This window comes from Alnus glutinosa, chromosome 3 (assembly GCF_958979055.1).
Source record: "Alnus glutinosa chromosome 3, dhAlnGlut1.1, whole genome shotgun sequence".
Taxonomy (NCBI): Eukaryota; Viridiplantae; Streptophyta; class Magnoliopsida; order Fagales; family Betulaceae; genus Alnus; species Alnus glutinosa.
The window spans coordinates 5,811,167-5,826,386 of NC_084888.1; the positions used below are offsets into that span (position 1 = coordinate 5,811,167).

The window sequence follows — 15,220 nt, forward strand, 5'->3', positions numbered from 1 at the left end:
AAGCACAAATGGCCGACCACTTTAAAAATAATTTTTTAAACTAATCCTAATTTTAAAAAATATGATTATTGCTAGTCAATGTGTATATTTTAATTAAACATAATATTTTAGTTGCTTTTTTATATTATTTTACATTAATATTTTTATGTTGTGAATAAAAATTGATTTTTATAATTTAATATGATTGAATGAAAATAATAAAAAAAATATTTGTAATTTTCTGTATGCGCCAAACAATGCGCCAAACATCGAAAAATGTTTTCAACGAAAAATATTTTCCTGAAAAAATGACTTCTCAAAAAATATTTTATGACGAAAATTATTTTACGCCAAAACAAATGGAGTATAAGGGATAAAATTAAAAAGTAAAAAGAATTTCAAAAATAAGATTCTAATTTTTAAAGAATTGTAATAATTTTTTTAAAAAAAAAAAATTGAGGAAAACATGGGTCTAGCTGAAGGACCTACGCCCAAAGCCACCTGCAGACAAACAGTTCCTTTTACTCAGAAAACGTACAATCCAGAGAAGCTACAGCTAGACCTCAGAAACTTCACAGAACCAACAAAACCCTTTACCTCAGGTCTTCGCTTTTAATACTTAATTACCAAAAAAAAAAAAAAAAGTCTATGCTTTTAATTTGTCATTTATTTTGTGCTGAAGAATATTTGATTCTTATAAATATTCTCTTCAGAAAGTGAAGGGTAGCCAAGACTTTCCGGCCAGTACTCGTTGTAATTTAGCTGTGGGGTGACTTGTGAATCCCTGGTGTCTGCAGCGTTAACTTCATTAGCTTTTCAAAAGAAACATTTGGGACATGGGAAGCAGGCATGAGAATTTAGAGGATCCGATGGCAATCGGGATTGAGGATACGATATACGTTGCTGTGGGAAAAGAAGTGAAAGAGTTCAAATCAATCCTGTTGTGGGCTTTACAGAACTCTGGAGGAAAGCGAATTTGCATCCTTCACGTTCATCAACCTGCACAGCTCATCCCCTTTAGTAAGTCCCAAATCCATGCAAATCCATGTATTATTTTCGGCTGGGGTTCTATATCTGATGAAAATGCACTTTTTTTCCTCTGAAGAATTTGGCTTTTCTTGCCTAATTTCCAGTATTTTCAAGTGGGATTTATTTGAGTTTTTTCCTTCTTGATTTGCATTTGCAGTGGGTACAAAAGTTCCAGCAAGCTCACTGAAGGAAAAGATAGTGGGGGAGCACCGGGAAACTGAAAGGCAAAAAATGCATGAGATCCTGGATGAATACCTTCGTTTCTGTCGCCAAACGGGGGTATAGATTCTTCTGCCGTCTCTTTAATTTACCACATTTTTTTGTTCGTTTTATTCACTTTTCTTTTTTCCTTTCGCCGTTAAATTTAGATTAGGAAAAACTTCACTTATAATTCCTGATCTTTCATCATTTTTGTTTGAAAAAATGTACACAAACTTTAAAGAGCATCAATTTAGGGTATCCATTCTTTAATTTTTTTCAATTTCAACTCCCCATTAGAATTTTCCGTTAGATCATGTCAAAATTCTTAAAATACCAATTTATTTTTTAGGAAAAAGAAAAGAATGATTTAGGTGTTGGTCATAATTGAATGAAATCTGAAAATATACCCATGCTTGAATCTTTGAAAAAAAATTATAATTTTTTTTTTAAAAAAAAAAATTGGAAGATTGATATTCTAAATTGACACTTTAAAAAATTTAGGTACTTATTTTCAAAAGTGATGAAAAATCAAAGGTTATAAGTAAAGTTTTACCTTTAGATTATCTCATTATTGGCTAGAAATAATTTTTTTTTTTCTTTAAACTGGGTTGGAATTTTTTTTGTTTTTTATTAAACTTAATTACATGTATCCAAAATAAACATGAACCTCAAATGCACGTAAGAACCTAGAGATCGAGTGGCTTTTGAGATGCTGCATGGATTGGTACATTAATATATAAGTGTCGAGTTTTCTCATTTATTTTAAAATCTAAGGTACGGGCACAGAAACTGGAAATTGAAATGGACCGTATCGAGAAGGGAATTTTAGAACTGATCTCTAAGCACCAGATCAAGAGGCTTGTTATGGGAGCAGCGGCAGAGAAGCACTATAAACGGTACGTACAAACAACATCCAAAACTTTTTCCACATCATCATGCATGTCCATTAATGATCATCATATCTGATGGATTGAATTGCTCTACTACTGCTCTTGACATTGCAGAAAAATGACAGAACTCAAGTCTAATAAAGCTAAATATGTGCGCGAACAAGCACCTATTTCCTGTCATATACAATTTATTTGCAAAGGCCATCTCATCTTCACCAGGTTTGGCACACAGTTTCTGTTAATTACTCTTTTTCATGCAACCGTGACATTATATATACGTAATCCCAAAAGTTTAATTATGGATTTATGATAGTACGTATGAAAGTAAAGATTATATTAGTAATGCAAAGTAGCATATATATGGAATATAGGGAAGCAAGTGCAGAGATGAGTGGAAGGGGAGAATCAAACCTCATGAAATCACGGTCTGTTACTTTGGGGCACGAAAGGAACAGCATGAGTGAAATCCGAGAATCAGACTATTTGAGATCACAATCATCTGTTGCAGCGGGGCACAATAGGGATAGCAGTGGAAGGAGGATGAGCATCTTAGATATGATCTCTTTACCGGCAGGCAGCGCTAACGAAGAGGCTTCATCTCCAAAGACTAGTCCTTCGGCTTCTGATCATGAATGGGATGGCTCAAGAAGGAGTCCCTCCTGTTCGGTTTGCTCAACAAGCTCTCCCAAAAGAGGGGTTGATGTAACTCTGACTGCATGGAATGAGGCGAATGAGAATGGGCTACCGCCCTTTAGCACACCCTCTCCGGCGTCGGCTTATTCAAGAATCTCTTATGTGGAAGTCGGATCTCCATTGCTGGTGCCACAGAGTCCAAGATTGGTATGTGCAGAACATTTTCATTTTTGCCTGTGTTTATATATATATATACAGTATCAGTATTTTTGTAATCATAATCTCAAAATTTTAATTTTTGCAATGTTGGTATTTTAAGAATTTTTCTCTCCCACATTTTGGCCGTGGGTTAGTCCAAATCCACGGCTTGCCGTGAGTCTAGAGAATTTTCAATTTTTCTAAGGGGCATTTTAATAATAAAAAATTGATGAAATTAAAAGGAAAAAATTCTTGAAATACCGACATTGCAAAAATTAAAAAATTCGATGTTATAATTGCAAAACACTGAAATTCTGGGGTTAATCGGGTAAGTGAAGTTTTCCATGTATAGTTATGAAGCATGTGGACGCTTTGAGTTATGGTTTGGATTAGGATCATTTACAATTATTTGTCCAAATTTGAGAGAATTCAAACAGGTGATTGTGAGAGACCACTTATGGGACGACTAAATAAAAATTAGGCTACCCAACCACTTATCCGGTCAAGTAGGTCCCATAACTAGTCATTCAAAATCACATTCCCGAATTTTCTCAAGTTCAAACAAATAATTGTAGAGGATCTTTATCCTTAAATTTTTGGGTTTCTATAATTAAGAAGCGTTTTAGCTTTCTCTTTAGCATTTATTCATCGAAATTGATCAAATATTAAGTAATTAAGGGTCCGTTTGGGGTTTATAGTTCAAGAAATGAGATTTTAAAATGTGTTTTTAAATTAAAAACACAATTAAGAGTTTGATAAAATCGCAATTTGACCTTTAAAATTGTTTGTTTTTTAAAAAAATCAAATTATCTGCGATTTGAAATTGCAATTTTTTTAAAAAGCAATTCTAAATATTCATTTTCTATGATGTAGTTTAAAATCAACTTTTATCCTCAAAATCATGATACTAAACGCATACTAAACAATATAAAAAAGGCTTTAAATTTAATCGTTTAACGGATCCTAGCAGGACGGAAGTTTAGATAATACTTTTTATGAGCAACTTCAACAAGTGATGGCGGAGAACGAAAAAGAGACACTTAGGCGTCAGAAAGCAGAAAGAGATATGATTGATGCTAAACGCCGGGTAATTAGGATTTTAGTTATTTTGAACTTCTTCGCCATTTTCTGAAAGATAATCTAATGCAAATTGCTGATCGATAATCCAACGAACAGGGCCAAGAAGAGTTGAGGCAAAGAAAAGAAGTGGAGGAAGCACTAGTGAAGGCAAAAGAAGAGATTGAAAAGGTGAAGAACCAGAAAGACCAAGTAATGGAAGAACTCAGGGTTTCTCAAGAAAATGAAATATCATTAAAGAATATTCAAATTGCAGAGTTACACAAAAAGATGAACGAGTTGCTGATGGAGCGTGATAATGCGCTGAAAGAAGTTGAAGGGCTAAGAAGGATGCTTGATGATTATGATCAGTTCTCTGAGTTCCCACTCTCTGAGCTCGAAGAAGCGACTCAAAAATTTGATGAATCCCAAAAAATTGGACAAGGAGGATATGGAAACATTTACAAAGCTCTCTTGCGTCAAAAAGAGGTTGCAATCAAGATGCTACAATCTCTTGGCACCCATGGCACCTCACAGTTCCAAATGGAGGTTTGTCTATTATATTCATTCGAAAATCACTGCAATGACCTTTTTATTTTTTTTTAGTTATATATTTATGAGTAATATTAAATAATATATAGTTATTTTACCCCAATATTGATCTCATGGGGCTGATGTGTTAATGTAAAAAAAAAAAAAAAAAAATGATAACGTTACATACTACATTCTATCCTACTAGGCTGATGTGGCTGTCTGTGCCAGTCAACACTTCTACTTTTTTTTTAACAAGAATTGATTCAAGGGTTGATGGGATGCCCATCAGCCTAATAGGATTAATAGAGGGTATAGCATTTAGTATTACTCAAAATAATCTAAGGAATTAAGGATTGATGGATATAGTATAGTATGTGTAATTTTAAATACTCAACTCTTATATCATTGGGCTAATGTGGTAGTGTCGTCCATCAATCTTTAATTATATATATATATATATATATATATATAAAAGCTTATCCAAATATATACTAACGGGCATTGCGGCATTAGTCAATTAAGGGTGCGTTTGAGATTACGATTTTATAGACAAAAAATGTGATTTTAAACCAAATCGCAGAAAATGAACCGTTTAAGAATTACGTTTTTAAAAAATTGCAATTTGAAAACTCAAAAAACTGTTTTTTCAAATCGCATGCAATGTGGTGCTTTTTTGAAAATGCAGAATTTTAAAGGCTAACATGCGATTTTAAATGTCAAATTGCAATTTTGCCAAATGCTTAACTGCGTTTTTAAAAATCACTTTTTCAGATTGCACATTTTAAAATCGCTAATTTAAAATCGCACATTTTGAAATCGCAATTCCAAGCGAACCCTAAGTGGAATAAGAGTTGAAAATGTAATATTCCTCATATGATGTTAGCACCTAGACCAGGTTGCTTTGGTTTTCTAGCTAGGTTGTTGAATTTATTGATATCTAGGTTACATACTTCCATGAGCGGTTCACGAAATATTTACTTTTTAAATTAATTTTGTTAAAGTTTTCACCATTTAAAAGGGATAATGCATATATATATATATGCAACAACAACAATTTACTTTTAAAAAATAGAATGAAGTTAGACCAAAAGTTTGGCATTTCGTGATCTCATTTGTTGTTTGTATATATATTATATATGATCTGCAGGTTAGTGTATTGAGTGAGCTGAGGCACCCCAATCTTGTGAAACTCATTGGATCCTGCCCGGAGGTTTTTGCGCTCATCTACGAGTATCTTCCCAACGGAAGCCTTGAAGATAGACTGATCAGCATGAGGGACAACACTCCTCCATTATCATGGCAAACTCGAATACGCATCGCCACAGAGTTGTGCTCTGTCCTTGTGTATCTCCACTCCGCTAAACCCAGCATAGTGCATGGTGATTTGAAACCCTCAAACATCCTCCTTGATGCCAACTTTGTTTGTAAACTAAGTGACTTTGGAATCTGCCGTATTTTGTTGCCTCATGCAAGTTCAAGCAACAACACAACGACACTGTCTCATATAACTATCCCGAAGGGCAGTGCCGGTTTCATAGATCCCGAGTTCCTTGAAACAGGAGTGCTTACTTTGAAGTCTGACGTTTACTCGTTTGGAATCATTTTACTACAATTGTTGACTGGGAGACTACCTTTCCAGATATCAAATGAAGTGTAAAATGCTCTGGATGCTGGAAATTTGAAAACTCTCTTAGATCCTTTGGCTGGAGACTGGCCGATTGTGGTTGCTCAAAACTTGGCTCGCTTAGGATTGAGATGTTGTGACTGGAATCGAAGTAGCCGGCCGGACCTCAGGTCAGAAGTCTGGAAGGTACTTGAACCAATGAGGGCCGCTTCATGTGGAGCCTCATTTTCATCCCAGCTGGGATCCTGAAGACCATTGATATTGCCCACCACCTTCTTCTTCTTCTTCTTCCATTTTTTTTATTTTTTTATTTTTTATGAATGAGAAATACTATTTAATATTCTTACTACTTACATAAGTAAAAGTATGTGTCTTATAGATCTAATGGTTAATTAATTTTAAAAGATGAAGATGAGAAGGATTAGAGAATATTAAAAATAATGTTTTGAATCTTTATTACATTTGTCTCATTTCCTAGTTAGGTTATTCTGTCTATGATGTAATAATAGAAATGTCTCAAGTACTTGTACAATTCCTCTTAGTGTATACTGGTCACTTAGAACAATATTTGCTACATGATTTCCACCACACGCCCCCCCTTCCCCCCCCTCCTTCTAAACCTCAACTCAAAAGAGCAACGTAACTGAAAAGAAATTGCCATCACAATTATCTTTTTCAACTATTAATTTTTATAACTCTGAATCTTTTATTACTTTATAATTAAATATTTAAATTTTTAAAAGTGTCAATTTATAAAATATGTATTCTCATTTTCTTCCTTTAATAAAATATCTATTCATTAAAAAAATTATTTCCGTACAATAAACCTGAAAATGTTGAATTTTCTTTATTGGGTTTGAATTAAATATGGTTATATGGTAGTTGGAACGTACTTGATGGCGAAAGGATGACTTCCTCCTTCATTGACTTTTTTTTTTGCTGATATATATAATTAATATATACCTTATTTCGAACTTTGATACTAGGTTTCTTAACTAATTGTCTTTCTATCAACTTGTACATATATCTACAAAATAAAAAACCATATAATATTTGGATGTAAATAATTTTCTTTTGGTAAACTTAATAAAATATTATAGTTTATAGTACAAAATTCCTCTTGTGCCGGGAGGTAGAATGCTTTACGGTGAATGATTGAAATAATGAGATGTGTTTGGTGTCATTTTATAAATCTATCATTAATAATTTAAATTTGTAGAATTCACGTATGGCCCTACAAAATTTAAGGGATAATTGCATCATTAGTCCATGTGGTATGTCATAATTACAAATCATTCCCTATAGTTTAAAAAGTTCATAGGAGGTCATTGTGATAAATTATAATTACAAATTGATCACTGGAGTCAAATTCTGTTAAATTTTTTGACAGATTATGTTAAATGTTACGTTAGCGCCACGTCAAACCAATAAGATGGCGACACGTGTCCATCTTAATAAAAAAATATAAATTTATTAATAAATAAATAAATATACTTATTTTTTTAAAAAAAAAATTAAAAAAAAAAAAAAAAAAAAAAAAAAAAAAAAAAAAGGGGAAGGGAAGGGCAAAGGGGTGGCTGGGCCACCCCCAGCCAATGGGCCTCAACTCAAGGGAGATATGATAGGCCATTATTAGGCCGACTGAACATAAAAGTGATAAGATTTTCATGCCATTGTTAAAAGGATTAACCCGTGGTATCCAATGAGGTCCACGGTCCATTTCGGCGGCTGAATTGTAGCTGGATTGATTGATTTAGATTTTGCAATTCGTCTAATATTTTCTAGGGCTGAAATTTCTTTTATGTGATCCAGCAAACTGGATACATGCAGGAATTTAACAATATATTAGTTGGTTAAAATTAAGAATTTTTATCCGTTTGATAATATGGATCGAATTAAAATTGACATATATAATAATACTCTATTATCTGAATTTGATACGTAAAAATGAATTACAACCCCTAATATTTTTTACTGAACGAATACTGTCTATCAATATGAGCTACTAATATTTTTAATTTTCCCTAATGATTTTTCTCTTAATTATCAACAAAATGGTCGGTATAGCCTTTTAAGTAGTATCATTATTAGTTTGATTTCAAATTTCAAGTTCTCTCAATTCTCGCATGATGCAATTTTTTTTCAAATTGATTTGTAATTAACCTCTTAAAGCGAAATGTGTCATTTAAGTTAACATGCCATTAAAAAAAATATTTATATATTTTTCATATACAAAAAACACATGTCAATATTAGAGTTGGTTTGTAGATGCCTATGTTAGGTAGTATGTTAGTGCATCCTTATCAATTTGGATAACAATTTATTTTAGTAAATAAAAATCTGATTGAGAAATAATAAAATAAATAAAGGATACTTTTTTCTAAATTAGATTGATTTTTTTTTTTATTCATTTTGTTAAATTATTATTATATTTAAAATATATAGTAATTGTATATAAACTTTTAATAAAATTAACAGTAACTTGTCAAGAAATCAATTAATCATAATAAAGACACAATAGGGCATTTACATGGAGCTAGCCAAAATAGCTATAAGGTTATTTTGGTTAGCTAAAAATTCTCAGAATAGCTAAGGGCTAGTTTGGCAAACAATTATCATTCTCCCTCTATTTCTTTTCACTTCTTTTAAAAATATCAAATCAAAAACATTCTAACTTTTTTACACTTTTTATATCACATCAATAATTTTTTATTATTATTCAAATAAAAAAATCTACTACAAAACAAATTTTTTTCAATTTTCTATAAAATATTCTCTAATTTTATATCACATCAATCACTTTTTACTATACAATACACAAATATTCTCCAACCCAATTACTTACCAAACAGGCCCTAACAATTTGATGAGCACTCATTCTCAATAATTTATAATTTATATTAATAAAAAAAATTAATTTGATCTTTTTTTTTAAAAGAACAGTGAAAGTAGATAATTCTCTCATTTTTTTTATTTTTTTTTTTAAGAATAGTGCAAGTAGATAAAGAACGAATTTTTTAAATGAAGAAGTATTGAAAGTAAGTAGCTAATTAAAAAAACAAAAAATAGAAGTTCTTCTTTAGCTAAATTTTAAACAAATATTTACCGAACAAATATGAATGCTCTAAACATAAAGGCAATGGAGTACAACAGTTAAAGGCCAGCTATTTTGTACATATGCAAGCCCCTAGATCACGCGGGTCAATGCCATTAATACACTGACAATTGATAGTCTATAACGAGACAAGTAATGCTATACATTTTTATTGATTTCTAAAATTATAATTAAATTTAAAATAAATTATTATTAAATTTTAATTTAGTGGTAATTTTAAAAGTTATATCAAAAAGCACGAGAGTTAAAGTAAAGTATATATAACATTTCTCCTTTTGCGCCGATCTCGGAAGCTACCGACAATCAACAAATTAATTAAAGAATTTATCTTAAATTTACCCAAAGTTTTATCAAATCAAAACACCTATTTTTCAATGAAAAAAAAAATGATAAATTTACAACAACACCACAATAACTGCACAAAACTCTCTCATATAGGGGTGTGCCCCATACACTGAGCTCCACCCCATGTGAGGGGTATTGTGAAGTTATGGTGTTGTTGTGTAGGAATCAAGGCCCTACCCCCTCACACGAGGTGAAGCTCAGAGTGTTGGGCCCACCGCGGCCTATATGAGGGAGTGTTGTGCAGTTGTTGTTGTATTGTTATAAATTTATCATTTTTCTATGATGAAATATAGATGGGCATGTAACAATCAAATACATTTTGGCTGGGCTTTTCTCGCTTAGATATTAATTAGGAATTTATTGGATTTTTTTTTAATTGGTTTGCGGTGGGTGGAAAAGCTCATATATATATACACAAATATACACTAACTAAAGTTGAAAGCATAAAAGGTTATTTCTGAATTATTAGTTTTTTTTTTTTTATATATAAATATATACACAAATACACACACACACACACACATATATATATATATATATATATATATATATATATATATATATATATATATATATATGTATGGCTTATTTAAATGCATCATACATATGATATATATTTGATTTTGTTTGCTTAGAGTAGAATTAAAAACCCACCACAAATTAATTTAAAATAATTCTAGAATTTAATTTTGATACTTTTCCCATGAGGAATGTAATGCTAGAGCCTAGAGGAATAAATTCTTCAATTATATCCACTGTCAAGTACGTTATTTGAATACTTGCAGGTACTGGTGTATCATGTATGATCCTCATGTAACAGTAGATGGTTTTACCAAAATGATCTCCACGTACAGCACCATTATATATTTTGGCTATTATCAGTGCAAACTCTTTCTCCAATTGGATTTTTGCTCCACGGTTTTACAACTTTGACCACTTCAAAGATTTCTCGTAGCCCTAACTTTAAGGCACATCAATTTGTAAAATGGGTCACTTCCAATCATATCTTTAAAAGCATTAATTCTTTACTTATCGTAAAAATCTTATCCTGTAAATTTGGAATAGTTCATTATTAAATTTTGATCAAAATTTTTAAAAATCACGTTAAAAAGCATGATAATTAAAAGTAGAGTGTTTATAACATTTTTCTTTTGCACTGATCTCGGAAGCTTCCGAGAATCAAACATATTAATTAAAGAATTTATCTTAAATTTACCCAAAGTTTTATCAAATCAAAACACCTATTTTCCAACGAAAAAATAAAAAGCAACATCTAAAAGACTATTAACGTACGGTTGTTTAAACGACCCAGTACAACATTGCTCTTATAACATATGCAATCCGCCAGCTAGAGTCCACCCCTGGGGTCAATGCCATTAATGTATGATGTATCCACAGGCCCTGACGAGACGCGTCTTTAATTTTTGCTGATCTCAACCAACAAAGGTTTTAATTTATCACTTCTAAATTTACGCAGCCAGCTTTCTGAAGTATTGGAGTTGCAGGAAGAATGGCAAACAGGCATGAGAGTTCAGAGGAGACGATATACGTTGCCGTTGGAAAAGACGTGAAAGAGTGCAAATCAATCCTGTTATGGGCGTTGGAGAAGTCCGGAGGAAAGGGGATTTGCATACTTCACGTTCATCAGCCTGCGCAGTACATTCCATTTAGTAAGTCCCAAATACATGTCATGATGAACACCTACACATAAACACCCAATTAAGCAAACAGTGTCTGAATGTATTCTTGAAAGTTGGGAATTCTTAGAATTATACTTTGGTTGACCTTATTTGTCGAAATTGACAAATTGTTTGCCTCTGGATGCATGCTCACTGTACAAGGAAATTTGGGAGGACAAAAATGGCTGCAGCTAGCAGTTCAGGATAATTTTGTAATGTAGGAAAAAATTGGTGAATCTAACTTATTTTTCTATGATGAAATATAGATGGGCATGTAACAATCAAATACATTTTGGCTGGGCTTTCCTCGCTTAGATATTAATTAGGAATTTATTTGATTTTTTTTTTTTTTAATTGGTTTGCGGTGGGTGGAAAAGCTCCAGCTAGCTCACTGAAGGAAAGTATTGTAAGGGAATACCATGAAACTGAGAGGCAAAAAATGCATGAGATCATGGATGAATATCTTCTCATCTGTCGCCAAAAGGGGGTATAAATCCTTCTTAATTTATTTTTTTAGAACATTTTTCTTGTTAATTAGTTTTTTTCCTTTTTTTTTCTTTTTCTTTTTTTTTTTTTTAAAAAAAATTGTGGTAAATATAAACAGAAATAGTTAAAGATGTAGACTGCATATATGCATGTCCAATAAAGTTGACATAAGAGTTGGCCGGTGATAAGTTCAAAACTTGACAAAAATAATTAGCACGTACGTACCAATTCACATTTTAGACCCAATGAAATAATAGGTGGTTTTTTCCTTAAGCTCTAGATAATATTATACGTAATAGGGTTTAAGGCTTTAAGCGTTCAATTAATTAGGTTAATTATCTAATAGTTCGGAACTTCCAAGTTTCGCAATATTTGATAGCTAGTACTTTAAGTCGTTCCAGTGAGTCCTTTCCAACAATTGCTGATTAATTTCTGATATATTATTATATTATTATATTTATATGGTTTTTCAAAATCTAGGCACCAGCTCATAAGCTTATAGCAGAAACGGGTTGTGTCAAGAAGGAAATTGTACAACTCGTCTCTCGGAATGGGATCAGGAAGCTTGTCATGGGAGCAGCAGCAGAGAAGCACTATGGAAGGTATCCAAGAATATACCTTTATATCCCACTTTTAACTTAGTTATTATGCTGGCGTGGCAGGATCTAAAAATATTATTGATGTCAAAAATGGTGCTTTAATTTTCAGTCTGTTTTCTTGTTAATTAATTTGTTGAAATTTCTTATATATGTTGGTGATCATGATTAAATACCTTATGGTTAATTTTCGGGAGCTTGGTGCTTGTACACTCACCTTTGGATCGAGATTTGCTTCACTACTGATTGAGATTGCAGAAAAATGACGGACCTCAAGTCTAATAAAGCTAAATATGTGCGCCAACATGCACCAGTCTCCTGTCACATACAATTTATCTGCAAGGGCCACCTCATCTTCGCCAGGTTTGTTTGACAGTTTTGTTAATTAATTACACTTTAATGATGGTATGCATAAAACTACTGGAAAAATATAAGAAAGGCAAAAGGCATATTAGATTATTTGTATTTTATCACAGAGATCTGTAGTGAAATATGGTGTCCAATTATTAGGAACAATCGATTCTCAAGTAGTGCAACAAAGTTACATTAACCCAAAGACTCACAACCAGGGACGGAGCCAGAAGTTCTTATGGGCAGGGGCCAAGGGCCGAAAATTTTTTTTGGGTAGGGGCCAAGTAAGCTAAATTTTCTTTTTTACCTTAAATTTTTTAATTTTTTAAATTATTTTTTTTTCTCACCTTTAATTTTTTTTTTTTAGGAAATTTGGGGGCGGGGGGGGGGGGGGGGGGGGGGGGGGGCCATGGCCCCTGCCAGCCCCCCCTCCCTCCGTCCCTGCTCACAACCAAAAGTAGAAGAAAGATAAAAACTAATGCTCCGTTTGTTTCGGCGTAAAATGATTTCGGCATTTTACGGTGTTTGTAAGGACGAAAATAATGGTCAACGAAAATCATTTTCAGTTTGACCGTAAAAGCTTATTTAATTTTCGGAAAACGATTTACGGTTTTTAAAACTGTAAATCGTTTTCCGAAATTAAACTCTTCGTCCTTACACGCACGTTTGATATCCAATTGTCAGAATTTAGCAATTGTCGGTCGTCGAAATCCAATCGGCGCCGGAGTCCGACAACATCCGGTCGCCGGTATCCTGCCGGCGCTGGATTTTGGTCACCGACGCCGGATTCCGGCCACCAGATTCTGGCTGGAATATGGCAGGAATCCGGCCGGCTCTTGCCGGATCTGGCCAAAACGGCCGGATTCGACCATTGATCGGGCTGGATCTAGAAGATTCTGATCGGATATGACTTGATCCGGCCATTGATCCAGCCTGATCCAGTCAAACTTTCTCGCCGGAATCTGACAACGGCGACCGGACGTTGCCGGATTCTGGCAGCATTTGCCAAACTCTGATTTCTGCATTTTGTAATTTTTTCGTGCGAGCCAAACACCGAAAAATATTTTCGAGAAAATCATTTCTCCTGAAAATGATTTCGTCGAAATTATTTTACGAAGGAAATCATTTTACGTCGAAACAAACAGAGCATAAATGGAAAATGTTCTTCTTATTTATGAAATAATACAATAATAGAAAAAACATGAGTTGGACAACACACTAGCACAAGATAGAAGAAGGTTTTGGTGGGATATGATGGAATGAATGACTTGGAAGCATGCCTAGGGTATATATATAAGGGTTAGGGAAGGGTTCTAGAGTATTCTCACACTTAACTAGGAAGATAAGCATGACTTTTCATGTGACCAAGGAAGAACAACGAATTTGTACATGAAATAATAATAATGTTCCTTGGTAAGGTATAAGGTTGTATTGAAAGATGAAGTGGGCAGAATAAGGGTAGTGATGGTTAGATGACCTAGGTAGAAGATGGTAGGGTGGAAAGACTAAGAAGGAGAGAATGACATGTGTCATCCATTATGTGCAAGTGAGTCCCCCCACATTTAAAATTACGTTAGTTCCTCACTACATCACTCAAAACAAGAAAATTAATAATTGTGGATTCTAGAAAATACACTTTAAAATTTAACACTCCCCCTTAAAATGATTTTCTAGAAATGATACCAAGCTTCTCTCTTACGAATTCAAATGGACCTTTAGAAAGTGACTTGTGAAGATGTCAGCAATGTTGTCCTTACTTTTCACATCCAAAACTTCAATTAAACCCATTAGCACCTTTTCACGAATAAAATGATGCTCAATCTCAATATGCTTTGTCCTTGTGTGACAAACCAAATTTGTTGCGAGCTTTAAAGTACTTTGATTGTCACCATATATAATTGTTGGTTTGTGAATTGGTGAATAAATATCCTCGATCAGCAGAGGTAGCCAAACACATTCTTGTGCAGCAAGAGAAGCCGCTTTGTACTTTGCCTCAGTTGTTGAAAGAGATACCGAATCTTGTTTCTTACTACACCAAGAAATATAAGATGAACCACATGAGAAAGCATAACCGGATGTAGACTTCCGGTCATCCAAGTCACCACCCAAATCAGCATCGGAAAATCCATGTAGCTCAAAGGCACCTCCTTTCTTAAAGAAAAGGCCCATGTCAATTGTAGAATATATATACTTCAAGATACGTTTTGCCGCCTCTAAATGTGGTTTTCGTGGTGCTTGCATGTAACGACTAACAAGGCCAACCGAGAATGCAATGTCGGGTCCTGTAATAGTTAAGTAGATCAAACTTCCTACAAGAGCCCGATAAGGACGAGGATCGGGAAGAAGCTTGCCCTCTTCACGCCTTAGCTTAATGTACGTATCAAGAGGAGTAGAGCACCACTTGCTTTGGTTCAACCCAAATCTTCCTACAAGATTCTTTGCATAACTTTGTTGTGACACAAATATTCCACCCTTGAGAGAGCTAACTTCCAAACCAAGAAAAT

At 33.4% G+C, this 15,220-nt stretch overlaps 1 pseudogene; it reads left to right on the plus strand.

Moving 5' to 3' along the window:
• The first annotated feature begins 731 nt into the window (after positions 1 to 731).
• Positions 732 to 6,483, plus strand: LOC133862730 (U-box domain-containing protein 33-like; annotated as a pseudogene).
• Positions 6,484 to 15,220: the final 8,737 nt, after the last annotated feature.